We start from the raw sequence: 23,860 nt of genomic DNA, 5'->3' as shown, positions 1-23,860 counted from the left end.
GGAGACCAAGAACGTGGCAAATGGGAAGCCTGGGAACCTACAGTTCTGGTCTTGACAAAACTGTCAGAAACACAGAAAAGTAATGTCCATACCTGCTCTGCCTTCCCATTTCCGTGGGTGGCCCTAGGGTCCAACCAGTTTCCCTCTCAGACATTGGGGATGGCTGGTGGGAGAAAATGTGGACCTCCATGAAAATGGGTCAGTAAGAAATATCAATTTTTATATTGCTTACGTAAAGTTTGCTTTTTACTTGGCCTTCCAAAATTGTATAAGTCAAGCATCCTACAGATGAAGCATCTCATTCAGCCGTGGGATAAGATACAGAATCAGAAGGCAGAAAAGAGAAAGTAAATATTAGATTAAATAAGATATAGGAAACACGGGAGGCGTGGGTACCGCCATTCGCCTAAACCTTTCCAGCCAGGATAGTTAGTCTGAACCCATTAATCCCTGAATATCAGCTCCTTGAAGATTGATTCATGCTTTTTCGTTCATTTAATAGGATGTTGTTGAGCAAAAACAAAGTAGAAGATATGCTGACAGGTGCCAGGGATACAGTCATGAGGAAAATGGACAGGGACCCTGTCTTCTAGAGGATTCCATCCATGTTTCGGTCTAGACATGTCAACTGGCCGCTGCGATAGCATGTGGCCTTTAGAGTGGAGAGAGTTGGGAGGTGCCACCTTAACAAAGAGCTCCGGTAACATCACCAGGAGCAAGACATCACGTGCCCCCGATGAGATGCTCTGAGTAGGACCCGACATCCCTTCGGGGATACTCTCGCCAGGAACGGGTTACCTCAGTCTCATCACGGGCAGACCTCAGACAGGCCCAAGTGGAGTGACATTCTACGAAGCACACGACCGGCGCTCTTGAGAAATGCTGAGGTCCTGAAAGACAGGGTGGCCCAGCTCCCTGTGCTCTGGGCACAGCGCTCACATCGTGTTGCTAATGTCCCAGTGGCCAAGCCGGTGGGAAGGAAGAAATAGTGACTATTTATCGGACACGCTGGGGACAGCAGACAACAGGCACCAAGAGGGGCACAGAAGAGGGGACGGTGACCTCGACTGGAGGGACTAGGGAAGCTTTCAGAAGGGAGGCTACGCTTGAGCCTGACCTTGCAACATGAACCACAGTTCACCCAGGAAGGTCGAGTTCATGCGTATCATTCGTGCACCCGGTGCGGGGGAGCACAAGAAACCAGAGCGGGGACTGCCTGGTCACCAGGCTGCTGGGCTGTCAGATGGCAGGGGTGTGGCGGAGGGAGGGGACGAAAAATAGGAAGAGTAATGTAACGACAGGAAGGAAAGTAACACGAGAGGATGTGGGATGGCCGTGAGCACACAGAACTGTCCAGCTGGGTGGCCTCAGGCACGTTACTTAACCTCTCTGTGCCTTGAACTCTTCATCCATGAGGTGGGGGCGATGACCATCACCCCAGACGGTCTTCACGTTTTGGATTAAAACCAGTGGTGATTTGAAAAGCTGTTCCAGGAAGTCTTATCCATGATAAGCACTCAGTAAATTGTAGCGATTTACCCATCACTCACCACATGCCTGTTTTTGAAGGTGTTACGGGATTTGTGTTCACAACAACCGTAAACAGATACTTTTGTCCCATTGTAGGGACGGAAGGCTCAGGTTGACGAGGAAAATGCCTGCAGTTGAGAGCATTCTGTTGCAGTCTGCTGTCACCCTTGCCAAGAGGGAGCATTCAAAACACAGATCGCCCCCAGGCCGCCTCCCCGGCCCACAGATGTGCTGGGGCGACACGGCCGTGTTTATGCCCAGGAAAGGCCGTGCTGGGGTTTTTCTGTAAAACTGTTGTTTTCTTGAATGAGGGGATATGTGACCTAACTTGACTATCTTTGGCAGGAGGCAGAACATTCCAGTAAGGGAGTGACCCAGAAGGCAACGTCTCCATCCAGCCAAGGCCTTCGCTCTCGCCTCGCACGGGAAGCATGGCTGCAGACAGTCACGCGTTCAGAGAGGAGGCCCCTCTGGTGGGCACGGCGCGGGACGCGGCTCGGGCTTCCTGGAGCAGGTGTGCAGAGCGGGCCTCTTCTTTCCCGGTTCCGATCCCGGCCGGAATGCACTCGGGAGCACAGAGCAGCGGGAGCTCTCGGCGTTTATTTAAAGAAGCCGAAAGGTTAAAACCACCCAGTGGTCCGCAGAGCGGAAGGACAGGCCCTTTCAAGCAGCCTGGCCCCGTGCGACCCGGGCCGTGTGGGTCTTCCAGTTCGTCGGCACGCACACTCGTGTCTCCCGACTCCAGGCTACACGGCAGCGTGCTAGGCAATGAGGCGAAACCGGGAGCCAGCAGCCCGTGGGGCCGGCTCTGTGCTCACATCCCTCACACCCTCCGCATACAGCTGGCGCCTCTCCCCACCGCAGGAGGCGGGCGTTGTCATTATCCCTCGCTTGCGGACGGCGAAACTGAGGCGTGGGGGACGGCGAGGCCTGGCAGCGTACGGGGCAGAGCTGGGGTTTGGAGCCAGGTTGTGCGGCCCCAGCGTCCAAGCTCGAGGCCGTCCGAGCTCACTTGCCTCCGCGAGACCTCTCTCCTGGGCTCTGCTCCAGACTGACCTCCCCAGAGCCCTCTGCTCCTGCCGACAAGCAGGTTAGAAACGGACCCCGACCTCCACCGTGGGAAGGGCCACCCCACACTCATCACACTCAGAGCCCTGAGGTCCGACGGGTGAGGGGCTTCGTCTGAGCCCCCACCCCCCCCCCCGGCCATGGCTCCCTGCGTCACTCCCGGCTGTGTCCCCAGAAAGCCCCCCGGAGCCACACGGAGGCACCGCCACACACGTGCAGAATCGGAATCACCAGGGTAAGGCCTGGCCTCTTTGGAGGCTCTTTATATTTGCATTTCTTTCCCTGATTCTGTGTGGCGATGTCCGTTTCTCCCCACACCAGCGGACCAGGTGGCTTATTTGGTTGGTGGCCCGGCCTCCGCTGGGCCGCGCTGGTGGAGGGACCGAGCTCTGCCTCAACATGGGGACGACGGGGTGTCCAGGCTCAGAGGGGCCTTGCATCTGTGCCGGCAACTGGCGAGCCACGCCAGGGCCACGCGGGCCAGGGTTCACCAGCAGCGACGTGGATTCTGGACTCCAGGGCTCTCCGTGGCTGTCCGTCCCGGGGTGGGGGGCGGTGACAGGGTTAATGTGGCATCCCCGGCTCCGGCCTGTGTAGCTCCAGCAGAGGGGACGGCAGGCAGCCACATCTGCGTTTTCTGTTGCCGCGTACTGTGCTCTCAGGAACCCCGCCTCCCAGGACGGTCAGGTCACCCCTGTGCTGACACAGAATGTGTGGGCTACCCCCTAAATGACTCTGGTGAAAGCGTCTTGGAGAAGGCGCCTTAGGAAGCTCATTAGACCTCCTCCACTTGCATCCACCCATGTGCCTCCTCACGGCCCCCCCCCCCTCCGGTCCTCGCCGTGTCACGCATTTGGGGTGCCCGGATGCACAGGCTCGCCATACGTCCCAGCAGCTGCCGACAGGCCTCCCTGTCCTGCCTGATCTGTACCCCATGGGTCTCAGCCGGAGACACGACCCTGAGTTACGAAACCCACAGTGTCTCCTTCAAACCAGGCTTCTCTCGGGCTCCAGAAAAGACCCGGACACTTTGGAGCGATTGGAGGCCCTTGGTGACTGCTCGGGCTCACTTCCCATCCACCCCTCCCTCACCCACTCCACGTCCCCTCCAGCCTCAGCTGGTCCCCCTTGCTTAAACCTCCACCCCAGACCAACAGCAAGTATGCCCCGTGGCCTTTCCCAGCCCCCTTTCTTACCCTCAGCTCTGGGCTCCAGCATCAGCCCGCTGGGAACCCCCTCCTCCACCCCCAGCCAGGGTCCCGAATGCCACATGCGCCCCCCTGCGCTGTGGCAGCCTCGTCCCCAGGGCCATGGCTCCATGAGGCAGGAATGTGGTTTCCCCCAACACCCCAGCACCCAGGGCTCACGCATCCGGGCACCCCAAATGGTCCTGCCTCAGCGAGTGAAGGCCGCAGGTGCGAAGGCTTCTCCCCGTAAAACAGGGCTACTCTCTGCGGGGGAAGATACACACCTGATGGGCTGTTCAAGTTTGTTTCCAGAGCCGCGTTTTTGAAACAACAAAGACACCACCGAATGGTAGGATTCCTGGTTTCCTTGGCCGTGTGCTGAGTTTGCTCGGACGGGGCACTCTGGGGACGTGGGGTCATCCTTCTCCACATTTGGGGTAAGAGTGCCCCAGGTGTGGGGGATTTCCGGTCTCCGGCTCCATTCGGCCTCGGGGCACGTGAGTCAGGTTCCCCACACTGCCTGCCGGGCTTCCTCCTTCCCTGTGTTCGCGGCCCTGCTGTTCCCGCCGCTGTGGGGACGAGGGCGTCCCTTCCGCTCAGGGCTATCTCGGCTCTCCTGGGGTTGATCTGGGAGACGGTCGCCATCCCTGCCAAACCCCCAATCCTCCCCGCTCGGGTGAGTTCCCGCCTGTGCCCTTCTCGCGCGCCGAGGGTGGAACATAAGCCGTAATCCCCGGCTCCAGGGGTATCGTTGGTGCCCTGCCATCCCGGCCCGGTCCCCGTGTCACGCCTTTGAAGCGTCACTGAGTCTCTACCAGCTTTCAGATGACACTTCAGTTACACCTTTTCTTACTGCCACCGGCGGTCTCTGAGTCGACACGTTGGCCGCCCGAGGCCTCTTTGGAGGACGACGTCCCCCGGGTGGCCTTCCGGCTTCCGCAGACGGCACCTGCACCCGCAGATCGATGGGGTCCACGGCGCGGTCTCCCCCTTGCTGGGCGCGCCCGCACAGTGCTCCTGTCGCCGTTCCCTGTCTCCTCTCCTTGCCCTCTGAGTCCCCCCGGCAGGGGAGGGCGGCCCCCCCACGGGCGCCAGCTGCTGTCCCACGTCTGTTTTCCAATTGTGGAAGAACTCACGTACCGTGAAATGTTGCCGTTTTAACCATTTTGGGGCAGTACAGTTTTGTGGCTCTCAGTACACTCGTGTGCAACCATTCCCACCATCCTTCTCCAGAACTTTCTCAGCTCCCGAACAGAAACTCCGTCCCCACTGGACACCGACTCCCCACCCCCTTCCCCAGCTGCCAGTGCCCACCGTCTACTTTCTGTGTCCATGGGTCTGACCATTGTCCGTTCCTCACAGAAATGGATTCATAGTGCGTGTAGTTTATGCAGCTGGCTTGTTTCATTCGGCATAATGTCCGCCGGGTGCCTCCAGGGGTCAGGGTTTCCTTCCTTTTTATGGCTGAATAATACTCCGCGGTGTGGATGGACCACGTTTTGCTTATGCATTCATCTGTTGATGGACACTTGGGTGGCTCCCAGCTTTTCTTTTCATTTCATTTCATTTCATTTCATTTCACTTCACTTCACTTCACTTCACTTCACTTCACTTCATTTCGTTCTATTCTATTCTATCTTTGACAGAGAGCATGTGGGTGGGGGAGAAGCAAAGAGAGAGAGGGAGAGAGAATCCCAAGCAGGACTCGAACTCGTGAACCGTGAGATCATGACCTGAGCTGAAACCAAGAGTCGGACTGAGCCACCCAGACCCCCCGTTTCCACCTTTTTGGGTATTGTGAATAGCGCTGCTGTGGACATAGGTGTATAAATACCTGTTTGAGTTCCTGCTTTCAACCTTGGGGGGGGGGTTGTAGACCCAGAAGTGGGGTTGCTGGGCCACACGGCGGCTTTGCGTAAGCAGCTGGGCTTTGCCCGACCGTTTCCCAGAGCTCCGCTTCCTCCCCGACCTCGCCAACACGTGGTACCTCCCACCTTGCAGATAGCAGCCATCGTCCCCACGGGGCTGCCGTGGCGTCTTGCTGTGGCTTTGTGTCCGATGGGGCTTTAAACCTCCAGCCTCAAAGCCCGCCGTGTGCCTTCTGCTAAAACACCTCGTTGAAGTACTTTCCCCCTCACCTCCCCTCCTGACGTGTCAAGGAGGCAGTTTAAGGACAATGTGGTCCTGCTCGTGCCAGAAGCTACGTGTTGTTGTGTGGAAACGGGAATCCGGGTCCGCCCCGGGGACTCGCCGGGCCGCTCCCTCGGCTCGTGATGCTAACGAGAGCGCCGCCCCGGCCACAGCAGATACAATTCCCCCACCTCACAGACCAGGACACTGAATCTTGCAAGGGAAACCTTCGCACCCTTCAGTGCCCCCATCCTCAAGGAGGCGTGTCTTTCCCTATTGCGTCCAAAGAGCTCCGCCATGGATATTCTGGAAGAGTCTCATCGGGAGGCCATTTGCCTGGCCAGTGGAGCAGGTCCCCAAGGCCCCGGTGGGGGTTCCCGTCTCTCTCCTGCCCTCCCGTCGGGATACAGCACGGGACCTACCAAGACGGGCAGGGTGCGAGCCACCCCGGGTGTGGGGCAGGGCAGGGTGGGGATTGAAAGGGCTTCTGCCAGGTTTATAGAGATGAGTCGGGGGCGGGGGGCATGAAGAGACAGGGGTCCCGTGAGGATGAGGCTTGGATTCCGCCCCTCCTGTGCCCCAGCCCTTCCCTGCTCCCTCACGCTGCGTAGAGGTGAGTAGAGGCGGAGGCCCTGGCCAGGCCCCGCGCCATCCACCGAGCTGCCCGTCCTTCTTCTCTGACCTCGTTTCCTGGCTCTCCCCTCACTCACTCTGCTCCGGCCCGAATGTGTCCTCGTCACCGCGCGCTGTCTCAGGGCCTTTGCCCTGGCCGTGCCTCCTCCCGGAACACTTCTCCTACTCATCCAGCCTTAGGTCTTCACTCCAGTGTCACCTTCTCTGACCTGGACTGAGTATTGCCGCCCCTCCCCCCGTGCTCTCCACCCCTGCTTTCTTTTCCCGGGTGGCAGACGACGATGCCATCTAGCACACTATATGCCTCCTCACTTATTTCTTTGGAGGTCTGTCCCCGCTTCCAGCGTGAGTTCTATGTGGGCAGGCATTTTCACGTGTGCTTTGTGCTATGCTGTATGCCCAGCACTTCCAGGAGTGACTGGCCCGTAGTACATGCTCAGTGAATATTTGACAAATAAGCTCTAAGCACAAAGAACAGTACAGAGAGTCGTAGAAATGTGAACCGTTTGGTGTATTCAGGGACTGCTGTGCGGTTCCTTGGGCTGAGATTAATGTTCAGGGCTACCCCCATACAGTTGTTCAGGGTGTGTACTATACAAGGATGCCAAGCTCAAGAGGCCAGTGGGGTGGATTCCAGCCTACCCAAGCTTATCAGGATGCACACATACAAAGCTGCCTAGAAGAGGTGATTTTCTGACAGGCACGAGCATTACGTGGGCTAATGGTGGCCTTGAACACAGGAGATGGACATCAGGACACAAGCAGGGTAGACAAAAGAGGTGAGTCACGAAGGGCTTCATGCTGGCCATGAGGTGGAGGTGGCCGCAGATGCTTGTGACGCCTGCGAGCCACCCTTTCAGCCGCCTGATTTCAGCACCCTTGTCATGGGCAGCTCCTGGCACTCCCCAGCATCCCACATCTCTCCACTTTGCTATCTCCAGCCCAGGGAAGGCCCCTCAGCTGCCCGGAAGTGCAGGGCAGTTAAAGTCCCAGGGTTAACCCTCAGCCAGTGGGGCAGGGGTGAGTGGTTGGATGCCAGGCCCCCCAGACAATTCGCAGTGGCCCCGACAGTGACCGTTCCTGAGTGCGCTCTGCTCAGTTTCCTCTTCTCTCGTCTCACTCCCCTGCTCCCTCCTGCTTCCTGGCCCCATCCTCCAAACAAACCACCCATACCAAGTCCTTGTCTCAGGCTCTGCTTTCAGAAAACCCAAACTAAGACAGAGCCATTAAAGCTTATTTCAGAGATGAGTAGCAGGATCGATTTTTTTCACCCAGAAGGATCACCACGGGCACTTGACAGAGTGTGGGGTGAACGCTGGTGCCAGATGGCAGTTGAGGACCAGTTAGGAGGCTCTAGCAATGGTGAACTTGGGGTGGGTACATAGGAGGCGACACACCCTTGGTAGGCAGGATTTAGGGACCCTGGTGGGTGATTATTTGCGGGCGACGACCAGGAAAGGGAGGAACCTTCGATGACTGCCATACTTCTGACCTGGCTGGTTGGGTAGACGGTCGTGTCTCCAACAAGGACCAGATAGCAAATGCAGGAAGCGGTCCAGGGGGATAACTCTCCTCCTGACTCCCCATCCCCTACCAGCGCCTAACTGATCGAACTCAGCTGGAGGCCAGAGGGCAAGGGAATCCTTCACTGTCTCTTGGGGCACCAGAAGAGTGCACCTGGCAGGCAACTGAAAACCATCTAGCACTTGCTTAGAAAGAAGTCCTGGACAGGTGGGGGCGCCTGGGGGGCTCAGTCGGTTGGGCGACCAACTTCAGCTCGGGTCATGATCTTGCGGTCCGTCCGTGGGTTCGAGCGCTGTGTCGGGCTCCGTGCTGACAGCTCGGAGCCTGGAGCCTGTTTCGGATTCTGTGACTCCCTCTCTGCCCCTTCCCCGCTCGTATTCTGTCTATCTCAAAAACAAACAAACGTTTAAAAAAAAAAATTTTTTTTAAAGTCCTGGACAGGTAAATGAGGGCCACAATTATCTTCACCAATCGAATCCAGATCTCCTGCTCCTGCTTCTCCTTATGTTCTATATGTCACCTCCTCAATCGATGGGACATTTCAAAATTTTATAGACAAAGACCGCTTTTAAGGACAATGCATGGTACTGACAGAGGCCGTGGGGAGAGGGCACATCCCCTAACACAGGCGGTGGGATTCTAAACCGCCCCCACCTTTCTCAGGAGCAACACGTATCCAGGTTTTAAGAGTGCCGAGCCCTTTAGGATAAGACTCGTAGAAAGTTGTCCCAAGGGAATATTCGGACTAGACTAAAAAGGTGTGCATGACAGATGTTTACGGAATGCTGTCAACAGCACCAAAATGAAATCCATGAAACAAATACATCAGAGACGTGAGGTCCGTGTGCTCAACAGTAGACACTTGGTTTTAAAGCTGATGGTGCATCCGTATGACGAAGTGTGATGCCATTAACTTCAGATGGATTGATAAGGAAAATGAGCATAATCTAATGCACTCTGGAAAAGCACAACACAAAACAGTGCGATTCCATTCTTGGCCGTACATATGGCTTGAGGCGGAAGAGCCAGATAGATAGATAGGTAGATAGATAGGTATCTAAATATACACATATACATTTCTGCAGATAGATATATATGTCTTCTTTGTCTACGCATGGCCCCTGTCTGTGTGTCCTCCTACCTCAAGCCATAACCACTGCCTTGGCTGATGGGTACTTTTCATCCCTTTCTGTGTAGCCCTGGTCTGAACTGGAAAAATTCTGCCAGCCAAGAGGAATCCTTATTTAGTGGTGTTGTCAAAGTGGCCTTCAATAGCACATTCATTCTGCACTCTCGAATGCAGCCAGGAAGGAGAAGGGGGGTGAGGGAGAGAAGAAGAAGAAAAAGCCAAGTGTTTGTGTAAGCGTTTTTGGGGACGCTGAGCTCAATAAGGCAGGTGTGCCGTGCGGGCTGCTTCAAGACCACAGGGGCAAAGAAGCAGTTAGAGCACCAATTAAAAGGTGCCAGAGCTGACGCCCCATCACATCCAGCTGCAGAAACCCAGAGGTCAAAGTGCTTAAGGATGCATAAAATGCGGATTTTTCCATAATTATTTAAATATGTGTTAATGAGTGCCACAACACAGTCAGAGTATGTCCATGAAAACATTAAAAATAAAGGGAAGTTGAGAAGGAGTAGTTTGAGCAGTAGGAAAAGTACTCACTTGGGGGTCAGACCACCCCACCCCCCCAGTTTCTATTTTGGCTCTGGACCTGCTCCTCAGAGTAAGTCACACACGGTCCCCGGGGGCTCCGTCTTCTCGTCTGAAAATGAGCGGGGGACGGGAGGGGGGACCCTGGCTGCAAAACCCCTTCGTGATCAGAATCTGCCAATCTCCTCTATCCGATGAGATCAGAGAATAAGAATTGTCCAGGGAGAAGGAACGTCAAGAAGATGGCGGAACTTGGTGTGTTTTCTTGGCAACATCAGCAGAGAAAGGGCGCTGTTTGTTAACCAGAGGAGTCAAGGATATAAACGAGCCATTCAGAGCAAGCTGTGATGCACGCGGCAGGGGCAGGGGGCTCAAACAGGTATGCCGCCAAGCGCTGGGCCCCCTGTCCTACCCGTGGGTGGACGCCCGGTAAGGCATCGGCGTGGCTCAGAGTCTCCGGTAAAAGAGCGAGCCGTTGACAGCATTTGCTGGGAGTGGAGGGACTGCAGGAGTGACATTTCCATCATTTTTTGCCCCGAGCGGGGAAAGAAACAAGAAAGAAAGAAAGAAACCCAGGCCAAGACCTCACTACACACCATGCCGTTGACACCTAGTCCTTTATGGGAGCTGCTACTTCCAAAATAAAGAGCGTAGTGATCTCGGGGTATTTTTTTGCCTGCGTTTTTGAGGATGTTTTGGGCTTTTCATCTCCTTTGAAGGCGCGTCACCTAATTACACCTCTTTCATCCATGTATTCCCCGGTCGGAACATGCCAGTCCCCTCTACGGCAATTGATTATGACTGAGGGGTTTCCACATTCCAGCTGGTGCAGAGAGCCTGGGTATTCGTGAATACCTGAATAGAATAAACTCCTTTAATCCAAAAACAAACTCCTCCTGAAAGAAACAGCCTGAAAAGGCCTTTCATAGACTGTTTTCCAACTCACTGGTTCATGGTTTCCTTGGATTCCACCGTGCTTCCTGTACTAATGGTCTCTGAATGCATTCCCAGCTGTGGCTTACTGGTCTACCGAGGTCCCTGGCATCAAAGGGGAAGAAGGAAACCAGTAACACAGCAGATACTCACAGGGGCTGTTCAGACTGCACAGGTTGAAACTGAAAGGAAATACACGTGGGTGAGCATGTTGCGCTCTTTCTAGAACTTTTTTAAAGACTCGCTGCTTGGGGTAATGCCGTAAAGACAAAGTCGTGGTCATACGGCACACAGGTGGGATTTATCTGCCAGATTGAAAGCAGATTGCTTGAACTGGCACTGAACACTCATACATACAGGCCCCATCACACTATTCTAATAAGTAGATTTGCTTTTGGAAGATCGACAACTTGAATTGAAAACAGCAGCCTAGATGGTTGAGATTGTCGTGGACCCATTAAGAGGGGACAGAACTGAGCAGGGGCTGACACGCGGCCCAGCGGGCACGAGATACCCTGAGACCGGAGCCCTGGGCTTGGAGTTTGAGCCGTGAATGTGAGCACCAGATGGTCACTCACCGGCCCACACGTGGCCTCTCCAGCACGATGGTCTCAGGGGCCACACTTCTTGCTCAGGGTCTGGCTTCCCCCAGAGCAGGAGTCTCCAGAGAACCAGGGGAAGCCAGGGGGCCCGTTAGGACCTGGCCTCGGACATCATGCAGCTTGACTTCCACTATATTCGGTTGACGGTCCCAGGCCCCCAGATTCACGTGGAAGGGACAAAGGCAAGTCGAGCCGTGGAAGACTGTGACCTCGAGATGCCAGGGTAGCCACGTTTGTGAACGGCACTCCGCCTCAGGGCCGGGAAACACAGTCGGGCATCTCTATTGTCTAGACTCGATTTGACTTCTCATGTGCCTTCCTGTTAGAAAAGAAAAACAGTCTCTCAGAGGGTGATGTTTCTTTGTTCAGATTCTTTTTTTAAAAAGAGCTTTATTGAGGTATAATTGGGATAGAACAAACCGCACGCATTAAAGCATAGCAGTTGATAAGTTTTGACAAATATACATGCCTGCGAAACTGTGACTGCAATCCAGAAAATGAACATAGCCATCCCCCCAAAGTTTCCTCGTGGCCCTTTGCAATCTGTCCCTCCTACTCCCCTACCTATCGGTGCCCTGATCCCGTGGCAGCCATTGGTCTGTTTTCTGTCACTATGGAGTTCTGGAATTTTCTGTGCATGGAATCATAAACCCTGCACTCTTTTTTGTCTGGCTTCTTTCATTTGGCATAGTTATTTTGGGATATACCTATGTTGTAGTACGTGCCAATAGTTCATTCTGCCTCTAAGGGCTGAGTGGTAGTCTGGTATATGGATATGCCACTCGTGTGTTCATGGACGTCTGAGGTTATTATAAATAAAACTGCTACGTGCATATGCTTTCATTTATCTTGGGTAAATGCCTAGGAGTGGAATGGCCAGATCATATGGTGGGTATACATCTAACCTCTTAAGAGATTGGCAAACTGTTTTCCAAAGTGGTCGTGTACTGACTTCCGGTTTCCAGTCTGACATGTAAAAAGCTTGGAATCACTCCCCTTCTTGCCTAACAACCCAAAAGCCAATGACTTTTCTCAGACATATCAGAGAACAGGATCACAGGGCAAACCGTCAGAGTCGCAAACAAGGTCTGCGTCCTTGGAACAGAAGCTGCTGGAGCCGTAAACTCATGGGAACATTTACCAGACAACTTGCTGGAGGCCAGGCGTCAGTTAGTGTGAGGACGAGAAAGTCCCAGGGGTGCAGTCTTAGAGGCTTTTGTACCCTCGTGGGTTCTACCCCAGGAACCCCACCAGGGTCTCGCCATGAAGAACTGAGGAAGATCCCCTCGTCACTCTGTAGTGCGAAGGGGAAAGTCGCCATTTTGAATCACGCCCAGAGCATTCTGCGCAACGAAGTCCTACCCTCCGGGACCAGAGACTACCAGATGTTTGTCTCTTCGGGGGAGGACGGGCTACGATTCTAGCCTTCCGGTCTCACCTTAGGAGGGAAAATAAGCTTGAAACTTCTGAGACAGTCACAGCCCAAGGACACAGACCCACTGAAAGACTGAGATTGAATCATGAATTTATGCAACAACGCCCTCCCCAAACCTTACCACCACCCCACAGCCTCCGGTAGAGAATCAGCGTATTGCAGTGGAGAAGCTGTAAGACACAGACCCCACGGGAGGAAGAACTGTTAGGGAAGCCCACGGGCAGCAGTGGAGACACAGAGTTTGAAGCCGAAGCACCTGCAGCCGCAGGAACATTGAGCCCAGCCCAGCTCCCAGCCAGATCATCCCGGAACCTCACACTATCTCCCTCTGTTTCTATGACCCGACACGCCGTGTCTGGCTTTCAACAGAAAATGACAACTCATCTGAAAAGGCAAGAAAACACATGCTCGAGGGACAAAGCAAGCCTCAGAACAGGCCTCGGATTTACACAGACTTGAGGGAGAGTGAGAGAGCGGGGCACTTATAATAACCACGATTGGGGTGCGAAGGGCTCCCGCGGACAAAGGTGCACGGCATGCAGGAACAGGTGGGCAACGCAAGTGGAGAGGTGGAAACTCTACACGAGAATCGCAGGGAAGTTCTGGACGTCAAAGTGGCTGCTCCGTTCTGCACTCCCACTGACACGTGCGCCCCTGCCCCCCATACCCTGGCCAGCTTGGGTGTGTCCAGACTCTCATCGTGGCCGCCTACCCAGCGGTGTGGAGGCACCTCACTGGGGTTTAAATCTGCATTTCCCAAACAACTCACCATGTGGGACGTCTCTTTGGGGGTTATTTTCCATCCACAGATCTTCTCCCGTGATGCACTTCTTTAAATATTTTGCCCCTGCTTACATCGAGTTGCTGGTTCTCTTACGACAGGGTTTCAAGCATTCTTACATATTCCGAATAAAAGTGCTTTATCTGAAATGTGATCTTTCTTTTTTAAAATTTTCTTAACATTTATGTATTTTTAAGAATGAGGGACACAGAGCATGAGCAGGGGAGGGGCAGAGAGAGAGGGAGACACAGAACCCGACGGGGAATCCAGACTCCGAGCCATCAGCACAGAGCCCGAGTCGGGGCTCGAACTCACAGACCGCGAGATCATGACCTGAACCGAAGTCGGACGCGTAACCGACTGAGCCACCCAGGAGCCCCAGACACGTGATCTTTCAAACATCTTCTCTCAACATGGAGCTTGTCTGACCATTGTCTTAACTTTGCTTTGGAACAGCAGGGGGTTTGAATTTTGAGACGCTGCAGAGTTTTCCATTATCCGTTTGTAGGTCACGCCCATCTGCAAGCTACAGAACATGGCGGACCTAAGAAGTCTTTGTCTAACAGGCCACCTGTTTGCTCCTTTATCCAAGAAGTTTTACAGTTTCAGGGTTCACAGTTGGATCTGTGATCCGTTTGGAGTTAACTCTGACGTGTGGGATAGTTCGTATTTATTAGGGTGAGGAGGTTTCCTTCCATCCACTGTTCTCTAAGAGTGTTGTAAACCAGGAATGGGTGGCAGCTTTTGCCAGATGTTTTTTTCTGTCTCTTTGGAGATGATCACCTGACTCTTTCGTTAGATTGTTAATAATGATGAGTTTCACTGACTTTCTAATCAATGAGTCCGATCTTCTGGGGCAGAACTTTGAGTTCTTCGAGTCCTTTGAGTGTATCGATGGATTTGATTTCCTAGATTTTGTTTAGAATTTCTGCTTCTGTGTTCATGAGGAATATTAGTCCGTAGTTCCGTCCTCTTACCATTTCTTTGTCCAGATCTGGTATCAGGGTGGTGCCAGGTCATGAAATGAGTTGAGTAATGATCCTTCCCTTTCAGTTTTCTGCACAAGTCTGTGCAAAATTGGAAAAAAAAAATTGCTTTCCTTAACTGTTTGGTACACTTCTCCAGTGAAGCTACAGGGGACTAGCATTTTCTCTGTGGGAAGTTTTTTCAGTGGGATAGGACTCCTGGGGTCCCCTGTCTCCTCCAGCGTTAGCCATGGTGGCCTGTGTCTTTCCAGCAGACTGCCCACTCCCTCCACGCTGTCCGTGAGACCTGCGGTCGCGTCCACACTCTCGTCCCCGATACTGGTAACCGGCATCATTTCTGCTCTTTCCTGATCAGCCCGGCTAGGTGTTTCTGGATGGTATCGATCCGCTCAGAGAACCCACCGTGGGCTCTCTGGCTCCTCCCTTGTTTCCTGTTGGGAATCTCTCTCCGGGAGGGGGTACTTGCTCTTCCTCTTTGCCCTGGGTCCACGAAACTCCTGGAGAACCACCTCGCTTGTCCCTCCCTGGCCCATGGCTGAGCTCCAGGACAAATTCACCTGCCAGCTGCCAATTTCCTCAGACCCCTCTGCCAGGTGCCACCGAATTACACGTGGCAGAGTGAATTTTTCAAAGGGGAGGCATCCCAAGCAGATGTTGAGGGAAGGTTGATTTGGGAATATTCTGCGTCCTGACAGAAGAGCTTTCATGACAGGGATTGGATCACGTGAAATATCCATTTGGGGACCGGGACATTCGGGCCCCGGCTCTGTCTCCTGCTGACACGTGACCTTGAGCAAACGGCCAATCGGTCTCAAACGGAAATGACAACGATAGTGTTGTCTGAGGACGTGATGAGATGGTAAATGCGAAAGGCTCAGCCCAGAATCTGGCCCGGGGCAGGCATTCGCTCGCGGTTGCTGTACAAGAGGACGGTGAGCATCGCGGCCTGGGACTCCACTCCCTTCACTACCGGAAAGGAAGGGTTTATGATCTTCCTTTTCTTGTGTTGATGTTGGAGGCAACGTTTATTGGTTGTAAATGTTAAAAATATAAACCCGTGGTAGAGATCCACGCACGGTGGATTTTGTGCTATTAGGATGTGTCCACGGACACACCTGGTCAAGCACTGAGGTTTGTATTTCCAACACCCAAAATACACTCCATTAGAACAAGCGTTGCTTCAGGAAGTTTGACGACTCCGTGGCTGTGTCTCGGGAAGATCATGGACCCAGGGAGGCCCGTCCTCCCCCAGGATGCAGTTGTGTTCACACGGCAGGGCAGACATTGGGGGGGGGGGCAGCAGTGGTGGGTGTGGGGCACCGGCCTCTGCAGCCAAACCAGCGGGTCTGCTCCGTAGTGGGACCGTCCTCGTCCTCGCTGGTGTCCTGGGGCAGCAGGCTGCAGAGCTGGGGAGGGAGAGCCAGCCGGGCAGAGGATCTGGCTGGGTGCGGCGTGGGAGAGCGGGGAGGGGCCGGCTGTGCCCGAGACTCAGCCCGACGGCCGAGCAGCTCACCTCAACCGGTATGAGCCTTTATGACTGCATCTGGGTCATGTGGCCCGTGTGGCTCGGAGCGACCTCCAGGGGCCGTTCAAGAAGGCCAGGCAGCCTCGTTGGTCTGCTTGGGATGCTTGCCCCGGGAGCCTTTGACTGGCACAGACGATGCCCAGAATCCAGCCACACGTAGACCGAGAGCTGGCGTGGGGTCTGGAGAGAGAGGAAGGGAGACAGAGACAGAGGGAAGAGAGCTGGAGACACCCAGCTGTTCCAGCCCCGGCTGCTTCGTCCCCCCCGCCCCCGCCCAGGCACCTGCCCCGTGAGGGACTCTTCCCCCGGCGCAGACCAACCCCCAACCGCCCGCAACTGCCGGAGGCTGCCGGCCGAGTGCCGTCCACCCCGAGACCCGTGCACAACACAAGTGATTGTTGTCGCCCTGGATTACCGTGTGGGGAGGGGCTGGAAAAAGTGGCACGGAGCCCGTGGCCTTGTACGAGCGACTGCATTTCCCCGGGGCCTCGGGGTCTCCGCCGGTAAAGTCACGATCCGTGAGGCAGACCCGTGAGCATTTCTGGCGGAGTCAGTGAGCCAGCCGGGAGGGCGTCGCCGCGTGCCTGCCCTTTGGCTTCTGCCCCCGTCTCCATCCGTGCGCCCCCTCTGCCCCCGGCTCCGTTTCGTTCGCCTTTCTTGCTCCTTGTGTGACTCTCCCTCTGTCCTCACTCCCTCGCGGGTGGGGACCCTGTGTTCCTGGCTGCCGTATCCTAGGGCCTGGATCGGGGCCTCGCACACGGAGGACACTCGGTAAAGATTTGCCAAGTCACGGGTGACGACTTTTCTGCGCTGGGCTGAACCACGGCTCTTGGGGTATCCGTGGACAGCAGAATGGGGGTGACACGCGCACACGGGCACTCAGATGCTACCAAGGACCCAGGGAGCCATCCAGGGAGGACATCTGCACGTGGGGGAGCCCCGAGATGCTGGGAACCCGCGCGGCTCCCCTTCCGTGGGCGCCCACCCGGCACCAGAGCCCCACAGGCTCGTCTAGACCGAGGAAGATGGACCGTGGGGAGGCCGCCAGCCCGCAGGGCAGCTGTGTTAGTCTCCCAGGGCTGCTGGGAAGAAAACCACCACAAACTTGGTGGCTGAAAGCAACGTGATTTTGCTGCCTCCTGGCTCTGGTGACCAGAAGTCCAGAATCCAGACGTGGGCAGGGCTGGCTCCCTCGGGAGGCTCTGGCTGGTGCCTGTCCAGCTCTGGTGGCAGCGGCCAGTCCCAGCTTGTGCACATGCCATCCCAGTCTCTGCGTGGTCCTCATATGGCCTGTCACCTCCTCTTCTGTCCCTTATAAGGACGCTTGTCATTGCATTCAGGGCTCGCTCTAAAACCAGGGTGACTTCATCTTAAGATCCTTAATGACATCTGCACAGAAGTGTTTTCCAAATAAGGTCCCATTCACCCGTGCCAGGGGTCAGGGTACACGCATGTTTTTGGGGGGGGGAACACGTTCCAACCCGCGAAACACTAAAGGTAACGTGGTGCAAGATAAAGGGAACCCACGAGCCCTAGGCTTGCCCTGCCCCCTCCAGCCAGGTGACGGCCGCCTCTCGGAGCCTCAGTCTTTCCAATCGGGAAAACGGAGCGCCCCGCAGCATTGCCGTGAGGAGTCACTGAGGCGGCACGTACAAGGCCGCCCACGCTGAACTTGGCCACACAGTAGGGCCTCAATGACTGGCAACCCAGCATTATCTTGACCTAGCAATTAGTGGCCAGCCGCACTCCACCCAGCCACCAGACAGCAATGTCGCTGTTCCGGGACCTGAAGGGCGACAGAAATGTGCTAGAAGGGGCAGCCTCGGTCCTGGTCTGTGCGGCAGCGGGGGGAGGCCAGCAGAGGGTCGGTGGGGTGGGGCGGCGGGAGGAGGGGTCCCTGGCTGGGAGGAGGCCTACTGTTTCCCCTCCCGCCCCCAGGCCTGCAGGCGGGGGCTCTCCCGTTCGTCGGGGGCGGTGAGTGCCAGCCCAGACGCAGCACTCACGACGTTCCCAGCGTGTCAGCCAAGGGTGAGCCTCCCCACACACTCGGAAGATAGAATTCTGGAAGGCACTCTGTGGCATTCTTGGACACTGATGGCTGCCTTCTGGAAGACACGTGCCCCTCAGCAAATGCCTCCTGCCCAGCCCTTCTCCCTGGCCTCCCCACCCCCAGACCCCCCAAGGGCCCGCCGCAGACGAGGGGCTCCCTGGAGGGCTCACCCCGCCAGCCCCGGCTCTGCGGCGGGCTGAACCGGGCGGCCTCTGTGCTTCCCCGCCGGTGCCCCGAACCCGGCGCCAGCTCCCGGCCAGGGCAGGAGCCTTCAAGCGAGCCTGGATTAGAGGTTTGGGGTTTGGAACGTCCACTTTGGGATAAAATCAGAGTTTTTTTTTTTTTTAAAGGAGACAATTCCAGAGACACGGTTTTGTTTTGTTTTTTTTTTTAAAGGAGACAATTTCAGAGACATGGTTTTTTTTTTTTTTTAAAGGAGGCAATTCCAGAGACACGGTCTGAAAAACAAAACAGCTCTCTTAGCTCTTTGAAATAACAGCAGCTCCCACCACAGAGCCTGAATCGGCCCCAGCGCATCCAGCCGTCGGGATGTATGGTTTCCCTCCCAAACACCGGGGGCCTCGTCCCAGATCCCAGCCGGCCCGGAGCCACTCCCCGGGATGGGGGTCAGCAGTCCGGGCCGCAGAGCAGCCGGGCCGGGGCACGGGCGTCTCGGCAGGTGCGTGCCAGCGGCGTCCTCCTCGAGGGCGCCTGAGGCTCGTGCTCCTGGCACAGCCTGGCCCTGCGCCCCTCCTGCCCCAGGCCCAGGCCCGTCCAGAGCCCCGGGGGTTTCCAAGGGCTTGGAAACTAGAGAACGCTTTCAAGATGGATTTCTGCTTAATCGAAGCAGCAACCCGGCTGTACTTAAATTTGGTTATCAGCACATAAAAATAGACACACAACGAGCAGAAGGAAGTAACATCCTGCTCGTCTGTGGCTGTTGGATTATCTGCCTTAATTCCTTCTACTTCTGTGAAGATTTTCAGGGCTAACTTTTGCAATACCAGACATTATTTGTTAAAAAACTACCAACCGAATCTTGTCTCAGGGCCAAAACGAGCTGCTTAAGACAGTGGGAAGTGGGCCTTCTTGGAGAGGCAGGAGCCCCCGGGGGACGTTCCTTCTTTAAAGAGACACTTTTTAGAAACTCAGGAATAATCTGCATAGTTGAGTCGTCTGCTCCTCTGGGATTGCCGCTCCTTCGTTAGTTAAAATGATTTACTGACTCACAGGAAACTCCGCCGCTGGACCAAGGAGTGACTCTATTTCCCAAGCATTTATTGAGTGTGTGCCCCGGGCCTGGCCTTGGCCGCCGCGCCGCTGTCCTGGGCGGACGCACAGTCTGACTGAGGACGCGGGAGACAGGCCTTGCGTTGGGTCGCTCAGCAAACATCCCCCGAGCCCCCACCGGTTGGGGGTGCTGGGACACAGGAGCCTACCAACGACACCTGCCTCCCCGACTCCGCGGGTTTCACACTTACGGCAAATGTAGAGACAGTGGAACACGTGAAGTGCTTGGAAAATTCAGAGAGTCCTTCCGAAATAGTGGACGGAGCCACCCGTGGCAGCGGCTCTGGAGGAGCGTACGTCTCAAGGGGGATGTCGGGGTGGAGTTTCGTCCGCCCAGGATTTACGCGTCCACACCCACAGCACCGCAGAACGTGACCGAACCTTGGATCGGGAGCCCCCGAGATGACACATCTCCGCGCCGCCTGCCCCGCCCCCTTCACGCAGTGGCCAAGGCTCCTGTTTGGAGGAGGCCCTCCAGGCGCTGGGCAGGCCAGGCGGGCAGCCCACCCACGGCCCCGAGAACACGCACTCCCAGCAGGAAGCCAGGCACCCTCGGCCGCCCCTCTCGAGAGGCCCAAGGGCTCGGCCCTCTTCCTTTAGCCAGGTGTGTGTGCCCAGGAGGGTGTGCAGGGACACCCCGACCTGTGTCGCCCTGGCGGAGCCTCCTCCCCTGACCTTGGCCGCCGGCAGGAGCCACAGGGAGCAGCCTGGTCCCCGACACGCAGCCCGGAAGCGGGGGCCTCGTGCAGGCCGTGGGCACACACCGCCGAGAGAAGATGGGGCTCTCTCCTTGCACACGAGGCTCCCGGCCCCGAGACCCTGCTGGGAAGACGGTGCCCCCCAGCCCTCGGTGTGCAGACCCTGCCTGACCCACAGCGGTCACCAGAACCAGCCACGGCCAGACCTGGGCAGAAGACATTTTGCTCAGCCTCATCTGGGAAAAGCTGAGGGACAACGGCTGGCTCGTGGCCTTTTGACCGCCTCTCTCTCTCTCTCTGTGTCAGTCACGTTCTGATTCACACAGACATGTGTTTGGGAGGCTGCCGGGGGAGACCTCAGAGCGGCCGGAGCCTCCCTCCCCTGGGGCCATGAGGGCATCGCTCACCTCTGCAGGCCTGTGGGCGCACGCCCCCCACTATTCACTCATCAGGTGTTCGCGGGGTCCTCTAATAAGCCACATGCTGCTCCGGGTTGAACAGACCACAGCCCTGAACAGAGCAGGCGAAGATCTTTTGTCCCTTAAGTACAAGAGATTTTTCTGAGCACCTACCATGTGCCAGAGGTTGCCAGGGGAGGTGAGCGCCAGGTGGCGGGGGTTCCGGGCTCTGGTGCCAGGGCTGGAACACAGGAAGGCCCCGGGTTACAGCACAGGTCACTCCGGCTGTGGGGTTGGACACAGATCTGGGGTGGGGGAAGGGAGAAGAGGCAGGGAGCCTGAGGGGTCGGTTCTGAGCAAGGTGTCTCCAGCAGATTGTGGGAGCTCAGAATGAATGAGTGGACGAACGAACGAACGAACGAATGGCAGCCTCGGGCCGCTGGAGGCCCACATAGACCCTGGGGAGGACCGCCTGGCGAGGAGGCACAGCACGGAGCAATCTGCTCTCTGCCATTATCGGTCATGGTGATGGCGGCCCCGGGCACTGTCTTCACCTCCTGTGGCTGCGGCACCAAATGGCCCCAACCTCAGTGGCTTCGAACAACGCACGCTTGTCCCTCCACAGTCTGAGCCGGGAGTCCGACACGGGCGGGGCTCACGGGGCTCAAGTCAAGGTATCATCAGGGCTGCTGCTTCCTTCTGGAGGCTCCGGAGAGAAGGCGTCCCCTTGCTCTCCAGCACCCAGAGGCTGCGAGCCGTCCTTGGCCGGTAACCTCCATCACCGCGGCCTCTGCTTCTGGCCTCGCTTCTTTCTGACCTCCTGTGCCTCTTGTAAGGCCCCTCTGGCTACGCTGGACCCACCCGGATAACCCAGGACCCTCTCTCCCTCTCCACGCGGGACCATTGAACAGCCGACCACAGGTACAGCTGCCAGGCACGCAAGCCCATGTCCATCCCTGGTCTCCGGGGTTCCTCACGGCAGCCCGGGGAGGCAAGTGCTTTCCAGCCACGTGACTGGGGCTCAGAGATGAGGAGCAACCTTCCAGGGCCACACAGCCTGGACCCGGAGCAGCAGGAATGACACCCTGGCCATGACGCTGGTGTCACCTCGCTGGAACAGCCCCGCAGGGCAACCCCAGGTTCCTCTGTCTTCATAGCAAAGGGGTTCCCGGGAAGGACACAGGCAAGCCCCTCCCAGACCACCCGGACACCATAAAAGGGTCCTTCACCTCTGGACCGTCATCCTGGAAAACCACATCAGCTCGGAGAAACACGTACCCCCTGACTCGATATTTGTCACCACTCAAGAGATCGGGGGCCCAGTGTCAAGGACAGAGTGCCTTCTGAGCTCCGGGCGGGTGCTCTGAGGAACCCCTTGGGAAGGACAATTTTAACAACGCAGCCTCGCCTGGGGACGGCGGCCGTGTCTCTGGGTGAACCCATCTGTCGAGCAGAGAAGAGCCAGAAGCCCCTTTGGCATTGTCTCCAGAAGAGACGCGCTGCCTTGTTTATTTTCATTTCTGCGACTGAAACGTCTCACTTCCGAGGCCCTTCCGTTCGTACGGCTGTTCCTTTAAGAAGAAAAAGGAAGTGTGGTCCTGGCAGAGTTAGCTAGAGCAATAAAAAATAAATCTTGGTAATTGTTGTGGAGACAGAAAGCAACACAAGCCAGACTTAAGTACATCCTAGGAAAATGTCAGCGTCGGAGGGCCGGCCGCTAGTTCTGCGATCCCCTGTCCCCCGGAGTGGCCCCTGGAAGGGGACCAGCACAGTTGAGTTTCTTCTTGGAATGTCAGACTACAGCGTTGTTGTTTTTTTTTTTTTTTCTTTTTCCTGAAAAGGATGGGTGGTTTCAAAGATGGTGATGGAGAGAGTGTCACGGACAAGCCTGAAGGAAGACAGCAGGTCGCGCTGGTCCCCAGCGGGCGCACCGGCCCGCGTGCGGCTCTGAAGGAGCTGGCCCCCCACACCCTCGAGAGGGACATCCAGGGGCATCCGTGTCTGTGCCACAGAAATGCAATGGGGTATTTCTGCACTCCAGAGTCCACGGACCTTTGCTTCCAGAAATAACAGCAGTCCTCCCTCCTTGTGCCACTTGCCACAGCAAAATAACTTGATAGCTGCAAGTGAAGTGCCCAGAAGGGCCCGGAATCGGGAACGGGCGTGCACGGCCAGAGCTGACGTTTATGGAGTGCTTTCTGGGTGCTAGTCCCCCAAACAGCCCTGATTTGCTGGAGATGGTCCCCATCCACACCCGGGTGCCCCTGGTAGAAACTTTCCTTCTAGAAGGTTCTGGCTGAGATGATCAAGTGACTTGGGGCGTGAGCTCGCCCATTTCCCAGATGAGGAAACTGAGGCTCAGGGAGTGACATCGTGGCCCAAGTCATCGTAAGGGCCAAGCTGAGATTTAATCCCAAGTCCAATGCAGTCCCTCTCGGTCACGGCCGCCTCCTAGCTCAGCAGACAGTCCTGGGGTTGACGTGGACACGCTGCAAAGCACAGACATGGCCACTAGGAGCATCTGCCAGGATGCTAGTGAGTCAGACTTCTGTTGGGGTGAACCTGAGTTCTATCTGGAACATTCTGCGGCGATTTAAGACCCAAAGATAAGCTGCTTGCTTAACTTGAAGAGGCCCCACTGCTTCCCCATCAACACCTTGGGCCCAGCATCTGGGAGCCTCTCCCCAGCTCTGCCTGGGGTTCGGAACTGCAGGCTTATCCAGCGAAGGTACTGCACCCGGGTGCTGGGGCGGTGAGCAGGGGCCGTCTCCCCCGGGGAGAGAGATGTCCCCTCTCCTTCTACCTGAAAACGCGTTCCAAGATCCTCTGGCCTCCAGAAGCTCTCTCGCCAGCTCTGGTTATCAAGGCACCAAAGGGAACGTGCCGGGCTTCTCCCAGTAAATCAGAAATCTGGACACTAAGTGAACGGAGGGGGGAGCCAGCCCTCTGGCTTGAGCTCTGAAGGGAGGCCCGTTAAATGTCTGGGAACGACACGTGGTCGGGGATTAGCGGGTTTACAGACTCTAAACAGCGTAAGGCCGAGCAGGGAGAGCCCCAGCTGCCCCGCTGAGGTGAGGGAGGCCAGCGGAAGTTGGGGTGCGGGCCCACCTGGCTCCTCTGCCCGCTAGCTGTGCAACCGTGGGCGACAGGCTTGGCCTCTGGCGCCTCCCCTGCGCGGCCGGGCACGTGCAAGTCCCTGCCGTCCAGGTGGGTATTCGTATTTTCATCTCACCATCCAGGGTTCAGAAAAGGAGAGTGATCCACCCAAGGTCACACAGCGTGGACGAGAAGAAATCAGGACAGGAACGCGGGGCTCTTGTCTGCGCTAAATGATGCTCTTTCCCCTCCATTAGATGAGAAGGTGACACTTATCCCATGGGGCCCAGGAACGCGAGATCAGAACCGGTCCCAAGAATGAACCAGAAGACCAAACAGTGCA

General features: G+C 56.2%; 1 long non-coding RNA gene across 1 annotated transcript in view; it reads left to right on the top strand.

Moving 5' to 3' along the window:
- LOC121009901 (uncharacterized) overlaps positions 1–23,860 on the top strand; it is a 125,865-nt gene that overhangs the window by 59,730 nt on the left and 42,275 nt on the right. The window contains exon 2 of the long non-coding RNA XR_005780906.1: positions 1,876–2,833. This is a non-coding gene — a long non-coding RNA (uncharacterized LOC121009901). The remainder of the gene's footprint in view (positions 1–1,875; positions 2,834–23,860) is intronic.

This window comes from Herpailurus yagouaroundi, unplaced genomic scaffold, assembly GCF_014898765.1.
Source record: "Herpailurus yagouaroundi ecotype Mexico unplaced genomic scaffold, PumYag 190, whole genome shotgun sequence".
NCBI lineage: Eukaryota > Metazoa > Chordata > Mammalia > Carnivora > Felidae > Herpailurus > Herpailurus yagouaroundi.
Note: the sequence above shows the minus strand (reverse complement) of the source record. Positions and strands in the feature narration are given on the sequence as shown.